Genomic DNA, 13953 nt, shown 5'->3' with positions numbered 1-13953 from the left:
CCTGCCTCTGCTTTGCCAATCATCAAAATCCCAAACTGGTTCAAGAATAAGCATCACTCATAACAAAAACAGGACATATCAGCAAATAATCACCACCACAAAGGATGAGGTTGCACCCTTTGTGGCTTGAATCTAAATCGTCTGAAATTTTAAGTTCGGTTGCCTCTTCTCTGCAATTTTGACACAACCTTTGTGGAAGCCACTGAGGTATAGGCCAATGAGGAACCGAAAGATTCAACCCTCAAAAGTGTGTTGCAACATTCAGCCCTGACAGGGAGAAGCTGGGGAGTCACGAATGACAGCAATTCGGGAGTTGCAACACTCTGTACCAGAGGGCACATGCATTGTTTGTGTATTCACAAGGAAGACTTTGGCATCTGGAGGTAGCAAAGCACAAGATGGGCAAATCTTCATTGGCCACAAGAACCCAGGCAGCAGTTTTGAAACCTGCTTTATTGTGAAAGCTGGATAGGTAGATGGGAGAGTAACTATCTGAATAAGAAACTAAAAATTAGTAAAAACACACTAACTAAAATGCACAAATGCCTACCATTAAAACAGCTATTGTTAGGAGCTTAAGTAAGGAGAAGCAGGTTGGGTGATAGCTATTTAAAACATGCTCAATTTTTTGGTATTTCATTTGAACTCACCTGGAGCAGCACAGCTCACTCAACGTTTCAGGAGCAAGATGTTAATCCATGGCTGATTAAACTATTATAATTGTGCCTCCTTTCAATCCATTAATTGTTTGTTCTTGGGCCTGAAGCTCTGCCGAAAGTCTCACAAGCCTGCACAATGTTCCTGGTTTTGTATTTAGTTATACCTTGAGATCTGAACATTTCAAACAAACACTTCCCTAATGCAATACATGTGCCATTGGAGAAGAGCTTAGGATTGGATGTCTACTGTATTGGACTCCCCACCCACTAAATATTCATTTTCAGACTCTGCATGGGGTCCTCCATTGAACTTTGCTAACAATACCCTGATAGTGAGAACTAAATCCCACATTCTTCAGAGAACCTGCTCAGGGCAGGACTAAAATCTGTGGGGAAATCACTGTGTCCCCAAGCCTGTTTTACCTTCATAATGCTAATGCAGGGGTTGGGGTGGATTTGTAGAAAATTAGTGTGCTGGAGGTGGCGCTTAACCTCTATTCCTCAGTTCTGCCCCCCAATGTTAAATATGTTTCTTCCACAGCCAGCCTCTGAAACCAGAAGCAATTCTGCTGGTGGTGTGGGGTAGGTGGTAGAGAGAGGAAGGAAGTGCCCATGGAGAGGTAATTGCTTGGGTTAAGTGCCTCTCACCCTGTGCACAGCCAGTGCATAGATCTTTCCCTCTAAGTGCCTCCTTCGCATTCATGTTATCTTGGCAAATGTTGGTTTTGGAACACATCTGCCAAGAGAACATCTAGTTCCAACCTTAGACAGGCATTGCAGTGATTTAAATCGGAGATATTACAACAAATGCAATTGTACAAATGTTACATGCAAAGGTAAACGGTGTGTAAAAATTGAAGCTACAAATATTTGGGGTGTGTGTGTGTGTGTAGGATACACTGATCACTTAAGCCTAATTTTAGAAAGACATATGTCTCGACTTACCCCTACACAATTCAGTTCAAGGCTTGGACTGTAGGTTTAGGTCTGGATTCTTTGCTAAGCAAAATAAACTATTTGCAGTTAGCAGACATGTGAAGAAACAAGTACACAGATAACTACTCAAATGTAGAAAGAATGGTTTTGCCTATGCTTCACTGCAATGGAGCTGATATTTGCCCCTCTCTGCATAAATGTAGCCCCCCTTTTTTGCCTGGGGTCATTTGAGGTTTTTGTGGGACTGCTTTAGCTCCATCCCTTTAATAACTACATTTCCTTCTCCCTTTATGATGCCTGGTTAGACCCATTTCTTTTCCTTTTGGTCCTCCCAGAACCTTCTCAAAACTTTACTTGAAAGTTGGTCTTCTTTAGTAAAGATCAAAACATCTGATTCTCACAAAGGCTTGCAATAACCAGTGTGCAGATGTCATGAAAGAGAATCGTACACAACAAATTGCTCTAGATAATCACCCCTTTGGCTGCTGCTGCTTCTCTCCTCAAAACGAACACATCCTAGGAAATTCTCTTAAATGTGGCTTCAAAAAGGACTAATTATTTTATGACTGAGCCCAGAATAGGGAGGATGTGGTCTGCAGTGGAGAGAAGGAAGGCTGTGGTTGAGGTCTTATAAACCCAAGTGCCCTTCTTCAGTAGCAAAGTTCACTGGTGAACCAAATGTTCTGATGGAAACACTTTGTTGAGCAATCCATATCCAGATGGATCCAGTATCTCGAACCCAACAGCCAGTTAATTTATGTTGTTGTTGTTTAGTTGTTTAGTCATGCCCAACTCTTCATGACCCCTTGGACCAGAGCATGCCAGGCACTCCTGTCTTCCACTGCCTCCCGCAGTTTGGTCAAACTCAGGCTGGTAGCTTCGCGAACACTATCCAACCATCTCGTCCTCTGTCGTCCCCTTCTCCTTGTGCCCTCAATCTTTCCCAACATCAGGCTCTTTTCCAGGGAGTCTTCTCTTCTCATGAGGTGGCCAAAGTATTGGAGCCTCAGCTTCACGATCTGTCCTTCCAGTGAGCACTAAGGGCTGATTTCCTTTAGAATTAATAGGTTTGATCTTCTTGCAGTCCATGGGACTCTCAAGAGTCTCCTCCAGCACCATAATTCAAAAGCATCAATTCTTCAGCGATCAGCCTTCTTAATTAAAGTTAATTTATAACCTTGGGGAAAATGGGGCTGCAGGTACAGGCTGGGAATCAAGAGGAGAGTCAGTTAGAGGTGTCTTCTTGGTTCAGCTGAGGCTGCAACCTCCTCGATGCACTGAAGAGGGTGGGGATGAGCATGATACGCTCTGCCCTCCTACCACCATATTTGTTACCCTTCAGCTTGTTGAATGTGACTCTCCCTGCAGTGGGGAACCTTCTGTATCTGAGACAGCTCCCCACATTGGCATTCCAAAATGCAAGGAGAGGCTCCATGGATACAAAAAGCTCCCCCTGCACTGTGCAGACAGTAATCTTCCATGAATGGAAGGTGATGAAAATGGCATGTGTGGGCAGGATACAACCAACTCATTCTGTCAGTGCAACATGTCTGCTGATGGAACTTTACCTCCTTGCCCTGTACCCTACCCAAATCTCTTCTGGAGGACTGGAGAAACCACAATAACATATTTGGGGGTACAAGGAGAAAAGAAAGGGAGGAAGTTCCATTTTGAAAGTGTAATGAGTTAGCTGGATACTGTCTTTTGCATGTGGGGACCGCCCTGAGCTGGTACACTCATCTCTGTTGTCCCCTGTCAGGAATGAGCCAGCTCCAAGCGAAGGTTTGCAGCCAAGTGTAGAAAGCAGCCATGAACAGAGAGGCTTAGATGTTATTCATGCAGGGGAGAGCTGGAAGCTGCAGACTTCGGCTCTTCCTGACCTTAACGGGCAGGCTGATCAGGCAGTAGCTGAGAGCGGGCTAGAACATGGCTACAACTCGCAGGAAGCACAAATAGGCACAAATAGACAGCCTCTCAGAACAGGAAGAGGTTGGAGCTGATCCACTAAGTCTGAAGAGTCAGCGAATGGGAGGGCTGCTAGATAGGAAGCAAAACAAGAGATGTAATATCTTCTGTAGATGCTGGAAGAAGTCTTCAGAAGGGTCATCTTGAGTAATGATGCTCGAGGCTTTGTCAGAGCCATCCAGAGCTATCTGTTTGTTTTTGCAATAAATCCTTCTTTTTAATTACCTATGCCTACTGTGTTATTAAGCTGGGAACCTGGACTCCTGACACCCCCCACTCATGTGCTTACATTTCCATTTTTGTCATTTCCGAAGAACTTTAAGTTGATTTTAAAAGTCTCCCCACCACCACCTCTTATAGATAATCTTGGCATCTGCAGTGTTGTGTTAGGCTTGGGTATGGGAAGTTCAGGTTCAGAACTCCTCAGCTATGAAGCTTGCTGGGCAGCACTGAGAAAGTCATTACTTCTCAGTCCTGTCTCTCATCATTATCAGAAGAGTAAAACACACAGTCACCATAAAAAACAACACTTTGAGTGTTTTACAGGACACAACTAGTGTGACTTGATTTTCTTAAGCAGGTTTTGGTTAAAATTCCCGATTGTTGTTTTAGCCCTTTATAAAATAAATAGGTAACATAAAAAGGTAAAAATGTAAAAAAACAACAACCCCCCCCACACACCATGTGAGCATTCTGAAGCAACATATGGATTTACATAAATCCAAAATCAAAATAATTATTCAGGTATTCAAACTCTGGGCTATTTATGAAATTCAGTGCAAGTTTCTATAGAGAACACAAGAGCTCCTGGAACAGAATGAAAATCCATATAGTTTAGCACCCTGTTTCCTACAGTGGCTAATGAGATGTGTTCTCGAAGCCCATAAGCAGAGCAAAAGACAATTGCTCACTCCTGTGGTTGCTTCCCTGCAACTTGTACTTAGAGCGATTTTTAGCCATAGTCTTATTTTATTTATTTAACAAAATTCATATACCACATGTTTGTAAAAACAAAACAAAGTTAAACCTAAAAGTACTTTATGAAAAGAATAAAAGAATTAAACCACCAGCAAAAACAATTATCCTCTATTAATTTATATAACCCCGTTCCCAAGCCATCTGAAGGAGTGGCCACTACCTCACCTAGTGGCAGTGAGTGCTATAAATTAATTGTGCCTTGTGTCACAAAGTACTTCCTTTGGGCTGTCCTGAACTCTCCTCCAATTGATTTCACTGGAGGAATCTGGAAGTAAATTTTCTCAGGCATGCTTCGGGGACTGCACAGCTCTATATTCTCTTCCTGAGGTCAGAAAATCCCTTTTTTTATTATTCATCTGCAGTCCTGTATTGCATCTAGCTTTCCCCACACATACTTGCAGGGGAATCTCAGTAGTTTTTGCAATTGCTGAGTTACATCATCTCCAGTCTGGAAAACAACAGCAACCCAGATGACATAGCATGAATCCTCCCCACACATTTCTCATTCTGAGTTTCCCCACTTTTCCTCTTGGCATGGACAGATGCTGTTCCACGTGGTCAACACACCGCAGGAGTCATTCACAGCTTTGCTGTGCATGTATGCTAAACCCTGTCCACACACGAATGTGGCTTAGAGTGACTAAATGGCAGCTAAGAAGTGTCAGATCTGCAGCACTACTCACTCTGTATTCATTTAACTTTTGCCTTGTGACAAATAGGCTAAAAGGTGTGAGTGGAGTGGTTTTATGCAAAGTCTGTCCATGAGCATCATTCCAAATACAGAATATTTGGAACACAAGCTTCTGGTCTAGTTTGTGCCAGAAGTTTGGAAATTTAGTACAAAACCATACCACTTCTTATTCTTTTTCCTTGCTAGCTAGTTCACCTGTGACCCCAGGGCTTATCTGTAAGTACTAATTCACCTGTCTGGAAATTAAAATTTACGACTTTCTTAAATGCAAAGAACATTGGGTTGAATGTAAGTCTTGACTTTCAGACTTATTATGACAAGTCTGCAACAATCTACCCATTACCTGCTACTATTGTGTGAAATTTTTGTGTTCAGGCCAAACTTTCTACCTAGTTAGGAGCACACTATTTGCAAAAAACGCTTGCTACCTTTTAATTCTTCTCAAAGGATAATCCTCTGCAACCCAAACATTTGTATCATCAAAAGAGGCTGGCCCATTACAAGGTATTGCTGTACTGTTACATTTATTTATGTTGTCTTTCTCTTTTTTTTTTTTTTGCATAATTTTTATTGATTTACAAGATCAGACTACGAACAAACATAACAATTCTTTACATATTCCTGAAAAGGATGACTTCCTTCAGTCTTACCACGAATCGTCCATGCTACTAATAAATAATGTTTCTGCATTTCTTTGTTTGTAATGCCATAAAACATTTCCATTTGTACCTTTCCTTTTAGGCATTACCCTTTACCCCTTACAGAGCATCTTTGAAACCCACCAGAGTTATCTGATCATCAATTAAATTTTCCAGATATTTTGTAAAACTTTCCCAGTCTTTGACAAACCTCTGGTCTTTAATGTATCTGATTTTTCCTGTCAACCTGTCCATCTCCGCATATTCTAATAATTTCGATCTCCATTCCTCCAATGACGGCGTACCTTCTAGTTTCCAGTTTTTAGCTATTAGGACCCTTGCTGCTGTTATTGCATATTGGAATAGCTTATGATCTTCCTTCTTAATCTCCCTTCCCACCAAACCTAGCAGGAACGCCTCCGGTCTTTTAACAAAAGTATATTTTAACATTTTCTTCATTTCATTATATATTTCCTCCCAAAACCCTTTAACCTTTTGGCATTCCCACCACATATGGTAGAAAGTTCCCTCCCTTTCCCTGCACTTCCAACATTTCTTACTAGATCCGTACATTCTTGCTAATTTTGCGGGGGTCAAATACCAGCGATAGAACATTTTCATTAAGTTCTCTTTTAATAGTACACAGGCCGTAAATTTGAGATGTTGGTTCCATAGTTTTTCCCACTCTTCGAAATAGATATTGCGACCCAGATCTTTAGCCCACTGTATCATTACTGCCTTAACTTCCTCGTCAGCTAGGTTCCAGTCCAATAATTGTTTATACATTTTGGACAGAATTTTTGTATTATTTTCCAAAATCTCAGTTTGAAATCTAGAACTCTTATCAGCATAGCCTTTGTCTTTGATATCTTTCCTGAACATTCCATTTATCTGGTGATAATGCAGCCAGTCATACACCTGGGACTTGACCTGGTCATACGGCCTCATTTTCCACTTTCCTTCCTCTTTCATTAGTAGTTGTTCGTAAGTTGCCCATTTAGCTCTCCTATCGCTCTTTTTAACCGCCATAACTTCTAGTGGTGACAGCCATTGTGGCGTTTTGGGTTCCAAAACATCTCTGTACCTCTCCCACACTTCCATCAGAGGGCCCCTAAATATGTGATTTCCAAATCCTTTATGCACTTTCTTCCTCTCATGCCACAAGTATGCGTGCCACCCGAATCGATTATCGTGGCCTTCTAAGTCTAGCACTTCCGCCTCTTCTAGTTTTATCCATGTTTTGACCCAGCACAGGCATGATGCCTCAAAATATATTTTCAGGTCTGGCAGGGCGAAGCCTCCTCTTTCTTTAATATCCGTTAATAGTTTAAATTTTATTCTCGGCTTCCTTCCCTGCCAGATAAATTTAGAAATCTCCCTGTGCCAGGTTTTGAATATTTTTGTACCTTTTATCACCGGGATGTTTTGAAAATAAAATAGTAGTCTTGGAAGTACCGACATTTTAATTATGGCTATTCTGCCCCAAAATGACAGTTTAAGTCTTCCCCACGTTTCTATGTCTTTCTTGACTCTTTTCCACGTAGTTTCATAGTTGTTTTTAAATAAATCTATATTCTTAGACGTTACCCATATGCCCAGATATTTCACTTTTTTACTTACTTCTATTTCTGTTTCTCTTTGTAGATCCTCGATTTTATCCACCGACATATTTTTAGTTATTATTTTTGTTTTCCTTTTGTTTAATTTGAAGCCCGCTACTTCCCCATATTGATCAAATTCTGCCAATACTTCTTTTATTGAATCAAGTGGGTCTTCCATTGTTACAACCAAGTCGTCTGCGAAGGCCTTAGTCTTATATTCGTATTGACCGACCCTGATTCCTTTGATTTCTTTATTATCTCTGATGGAATTAAGTAGAGTCTCTAATATCATTATAAATAATAATGGGGACAGCGGGCATCCTTGTCTTGTTCCTTTGGTTACTATTATTTCGGTCGACTCCACATTGTTTATAATTAATCTTGCTCTTTGTTCGGTATAAATTGCTTTTATCCCGTTGTAAAATTTAGTACCTACTTCCATAAATTCCAGTTGTTTCAGCAGAAATTCCCAGTTTACGTTATCGAACGCTTTTTCGGCGTCCACAAATAACAGTAAACCTTCTTTATCACATCTTTCTGTTAAGTATTCTATAATATTGATAACATTCCTTATGTTGTCTTTCATTTGCCTTCCTGGCAGAAAGCCCGCTTGGTCCTTATGAATACTTTCAGCCAAAACAGTTTTTAGTCTCCTTGCCAAAACTCCTGTAAAGATCTTGTAATCTATATTTAGCAGGGAGATCGGTCTATAATTTTTAATTTGTTCTGGGTCTGAGTCTTGTTTGGGGATTAGTGTAATCAATGCCTCCTTCCACGTCTCTGGTATTTCTCTTTCCTTAAGAATGTTATTCATCACTTCTTGTAGTGGATTCACCAAAACCGATCCCAACTCTTTGTAATATCTGCTAGTTAACCCATCTGGGCCTGGGGCTTTCCCGTTTTTTAAGTCTGTTATTATTGCACTAATTTCTTCTGTCTCGATTGGGGCATTTAGCTCTTCTTTTGCAGCTGTGGTAATTTTGTTAATATTTTTGGATTTTAGATATCTCTCTATTTTCCTCGTCATATTTTTTCCTGTATTTTTAAAGAGTCCTCCATAGAAGTCTGTAAAGGCACTCCTTATTTCTTTCGGTTTATTTATCTCTACTCCTTCCACCACTATCTTATTTATTGTACTCTGTTCTTTCCTTTTTTTTAATTGCCACGCTAGGAGCTTCCCTGATTTGTTGGCATATTCGAAATTCCTCTGTCTCAATCTTTTAACCTTCCATTCTATCTCTCTATTGATCAGCATTGCGTATTGGGCTTGTAGTACCTTAATATTTTCTTTTATCTTCTTATTTTTTGGGTTTTGACTTAATTTCTGTTCATTCTCCATTATTTGTTGTGCGATTTCCTTTTTCCCTTTTTCCCTCTTTTTATTTTTGATTACGTTCTGTTGGATAAAGAAACCCCTCATCACCGCCTTGCCTGCGTCCCAGACCACCCTTGGCTTTGTACCTTTGCCTAAATTGTCCTCAAAATATTCTTTTAGTCTATTTTGGGCCTTTTCAACTATCTCTTGGTCATCCAACAGATAGTCTTTTAACTTCCATCTATTTAATCTGCTTTCTTGTCCTTTCAATTCCATTTTTACTGGATTGTGGTCTGAGATTGTTCTAACCTGGATCTCTACCTTTTTCGATCTTAGAACTAGTTCTTTCGAAATCCAAATCTGATCTAGTCTTGAAAGTGACTCATTGGGTTCTGAATGAAAGGTATATTGTTTTTCCAAGGGGTATTTATATCTCCAAATATCCACTAAGTTGCAATTTTGGACCAGGGAAAAAAAAGTTCTGGGTAACTTTCCCTCTTTGCCTTTGGTATTCCTTTGTCTATCTAACTCTAACGACGCCACGCCATTCATGTCTCCGAGCAATATAATTTTCTGATCTGCGTAGTCAGATAACGTTTCTTCAAGCCTCCCATAAAAATCTGATTTGTTGTCGTTGGGGGCATATATTCCCACTATTATTATCTTTTCTCCCTGCCAATTAACTTGGACTGCTGATATCCTTCCTTCTTCGTCTTTAAATAATTGTTTCGCTTCGATTTGTTTATTAATATAGATAACTACCCCCCTCTTTTTACTCTGATCTGAGGATATGAACTCGTTTCCTAGTCTATGGTTGATCAAAATTCTCTTGTGCTTCCTCGCAATGTGAGTCTCTTGTAGACAAATAATATCTAGTCCTTCCTTCTTCAAAATATGCTCAATTTTATTCCTCTTTCCCTTATCGTTCATCCCATTAACATTCCAACTATAAACCTTTAACACCATTTTGGATTAATTGAGGGAGAGGGAGAGGAGTGGCTGTTGTTACTTTTTTAGATTTCCTCTTCCGTCGCTCCCTCTTCTCCTTCCTCCTCTCCCGAATTCCTCCTTCCTCCCTCCGGATCCCCCTCCGCCCCCACCTCACCTCCTCCACCCCCTCCCCTTTGCGGTTTCAGTTCTTTATACTTCCTTAAAAACTTGTCTGTTTCTTCTGGATTTGTCAATTTTTGTCTCTTACTTCTATATGTAAAGGAGACGCCTTCGGGAAACTCCCACTTAAACTCAATGTTATTCCTTTTAAGTATCTGTACCAATTCTCTATAGGTATCCCTGCGTTTTAGGAGCCTAGCTGGGACGTCTTTAAAGATCACTATAGAATTCCCTGCAATGTTTAACCTTTTCTCTCTATTTTTTTGGAGAACCCTATTTCTTATTTCTCTCTCCTTGAACACAACTAGGCAGTCTCCTACAATTCTTTTATTCTTTGGTGTCTTAGTTTTTAGTCTAAAAGCCGATTGCACTGCCTTTTCAACCTCTTCTATTGGTAATTCCAGCCAGGAAGCTAATTCTGTTATTACTTTCTCTTTTATATTTTCTCCCGGGGCTTCGGGTATCCCTCTCATCCTAAGATTGGACTCCTTCTGTCTTAGTTCATTCATGGCAATCCAGTCTTTCATATCTTCCTGACTTTTGTTCAAATCCAGAATCTCAGCTCTAATCTTTTCTTCCTCACGCCTTATATCTCTCACTTCTGCTTTTGTCTTTTTCAGACCTTCTTCCACTGTCTGTGTCCTCCTGAATACCTCTTTCATTTGGTTCTTCAATTCACTTACTGTTTCGTCTAGCTTCTTGTCTACTTCCCCTATTCTGTGTTCCACTTGTTCTAATTTACGCTCTACATTTGTCTCACTCTGTTTTATCTCCGCAAACATTCTCAAAATCTCTGCTCTAAAATCTCCTTCTTGCTTTGACCCCTTCCTTTCCACTGGTGTTCCTCCTTCAGGTCTTTTCCCAGTGTTTGACATTCTTAATGCTAGAAGAGCTCTGGTACTTAATACTTAGTACAGCAGGTGTTATAGATGCAACACTTTAAAACTGAGATTGATTTACCCTGCTTAGTTCTACCCCACAGTTTTTTATCCGTCCTTAAATTATTCACATAAAGCCACTTATTCTTTTCCACTGTGTTACACCCTTAGAGACCTTCAGGTATGCCCACGGGATTAAAGTTCATATATATAAAAGTTCGTACGTCGGCACTGGAGAAATACCTTGGATATACCTTAAATTGGCAGTGATAGTTTTTTGAGTGATTGTTAATTATTGTTAATTATTGTTTGGTATTATTTGGGTAGGGGGATTAGAAATTTCCCCGTCAAAAGTCTACACCCCTTCTTCCTGTGAAAATCCGGAGGTAAAGCAGGGAAGAAAAGGGGAGAACAGAAGGAGAGGGGAGCGAAAAGGGGAGAAGGGGAGGGGGGAGGGAGGGAGGCGAAGGGGAATCAAAGGGTAAAGGTGTTGGGTTAGGAGTGAGAGAGGGAAAAGAAGAAAAGGCTACATCAAATTATAAATTTCTGCATGTAATAGTAATAGTCACTTTGTCCACTAGATGGCGCTCTCTGTCGTTGTATAGCTTAGTTCTGAGAGGAGGCTCACTACGCAGGGAGATTGCAGCACAAACCACAAGCGCCCAAGGGATCCAACAGCCCAAAACAGCGGTGGAGTATCTGAGTAACGCTGGCAGTCGCTGTTTAAATCCAAGAACCTAGCTCTTTACACATGCAAGCCAAGGGTCCCTCTGCATAAATAAGTGGAGAGCTGTATACCGATCCTTAAGCCATCCGCTGAAATCAGAGAAGGTATAAATAAGCCCGGTCTGGCGCTGAGATATCAACAAGTAGACAGAAGCACAGTCGCCCAATTTCCAGTCAAATTCGCCTGAGCTGCTGGAGAAGTAAGTTTTAATTGTTCTTTTGTTCTTTGTTGTTCTTTTGAGCTAATCGCTGATCGCTAGCCCCCTCTGTTTCCGATAATGGCGTCCTTGCATTCTCTCCTCTTCCGCTTTCCGCTGGGCGTAGCGCTAAGAAATCAGTGTTTTCCAGCGCTCCTTTTAAGTTATTTAGACTGTTCTTTTTCTGTACCTTCTTCTTCCGTTCCCTGTTTAAGCACCTCTTTTTCAATGAGGGTCCGATATTTGATATTAGAGTCTTTTTAGGGAAACAACTTAGTCTCTAGTGGTGATTCGGTGCGTTTGCCCTTACTCTGCTGTTTCTCTGCGTGTTTATCGAATCCTGGTAAAGGCTGAACCCCTATAACTTCACTTTTTACCCGTGATTTTATTTCCAAGATTGTAAGACCTTTAAGCTTAGTCCTTTCTTCGGGTTTCTTGTATTTGGAAACGGGTCGCTAATCTCCGGCGAGGGCTGGGCTGTCCTTTGTTGGAGGGGGGGGGAGGAAATGGCTGCCTCGGACCTGCTGCCTAGCGCCGCCGTTCTCTTCACCTTTTACAAGGCTACCTGACAGCGGGGCAAGCCGCGTCTGGTCTCCGCTGGCTCCCTGTATCTCCGGACACCCTCCGGACGTGTATCTGGGGTGCTCTCGCCCTTCGGCACCCCCTTTTCCCCCTCCTTACCGGACTGGTTTCGCGCTCACAGCCAAAACCCTTCCACACCGGAAACGCGCGCCGCCGGAAGTCCTATTTATGTTGTCTTTCTCATTGGCTGAGAGCAAGACGGTGACGAGGTTCATACCAAAGAGTTAAATTTGGGATTCCAACAGGGAATGCGAGGATATCTAAAAAGATGCAACTGTTTTATATTTTCAGCTTCCTCTGAAGTTCATGATTTAATGCAGATGTACCGCAGAAACAGTCTCTATCTCACTGCCATGGGTGCAGGCAAAAGAGTACATCTCATTTTTTTTTTAAAGTGGGATTTTATAATGTTGGAAATATTTGTTTAAGAGTTCAGCTGGGTAAGAAAGGATGGCTGGTGATTTTAACAGACATCTTCTGCAGATGAACTTGATTGGCAGCTATCTTTCTCTCCCTGGAAAGAATATGAAAAGTAGGTGGAACTGGAAGCAGTCTGAATAGGCTGTGTGCCCTACACATGTGAGTCCTCCGTTTAGTACAACAATCTGGAGAACAAGCCTGTGTCAGAGTTCCCAAGCTCTTTGAAGAGCCGCCAGGTCTTGCACATGTTTCCGATTAATACAATCTGAAGACAGCACTGGAGCTGTAGTTTTCTCGTGTCAACCTGAGGCTTGGTAAACAAAAAATAAAATAAAAATCTCAAGCCATGCTAGGACTGCATTTCTTTCCTAACTCCAATGCATTAAAGCTCCAGACTTGGAAGCTGGTTTGCATACCTTCCATCAATTTGGAGGATCAATTTAATGCTCCTAAGTAATTTAGGGCATGCTTTCTTGGTATCTGCAGGTGAAAATGCCTTTATCCTTGAATATATGAATTTCCTACATTGGTAGCATCTCTTCCTATTATGGCTGCCCTCACCTCTCCCCCTAATATTTCCTTTTCATATCACACTTTGCGCACAACTTCCCCTTCTGCAAAAGGCAGCCTTCATTAAGTAAGAAGCTACCAACCCTTCAACAACATAACAAGGTGCCATGCATATATTCATTTTACTTAGCTGTTGAGACAGTGGCTGCTCCAGCCCACCCTCAGATACTCTTTCTTGGCATTCATTACCTGCCACTAGAGGGTGCTGAAAAGCAGTGATTGCTTTGTCTCAGCTCCCCAAGTCAGAAGCTGTCTCAGAGGGCCAAATTAAATGTTGTTACAACCCTAGTGTGGGAGCTGCTGAGAAGCTCTTTCACAAGACTGTGCTCCGTGCAGGAAGCCTAATGTTTGAAAAGCACCACCCAGTACATGCACCACCCAAATTGTATGCTTAATCCTGTCGAAGGCTGAGCCTTAAAATTTCAACCATTTTACTTTTTCAGCCATGTCCAGGGTCATGTCCCAGATTCAGCTTCAGGGGTTTGTGACAGCCAGTGAATATTTCCTTGGGCAGGTATTTCTCTTCCCTCCAGTACCTGTCTAGACTACAGGCAGACATGCTAAGCTTACCAGTTTGCTGCTTGAAATGAACTGCCTTTGCAGTTAAGCATCCTAGCCTGTGATTTCAGTCTGGAAGATGACAAGCAACCCATTACATGAGCAAGTAAGCATGTCAACAGATTCACT

Source organism: Podarcis melisellensis (genome assembly GCF_964234715.1).
Source record: "Podarcis melisellensis genome assembly, chromosome: 6".
In the NCBI taxonomy this organism is placed as follows: domain Eukaryota; kingdom Metazoa; phylum Chordata; class Lepidosauria; order Squamata; family Lacertidae; genus Podarcis; species Podarcis melisellensis.
Note: the sequence above shows the minus strand (reverse complement) of the source record.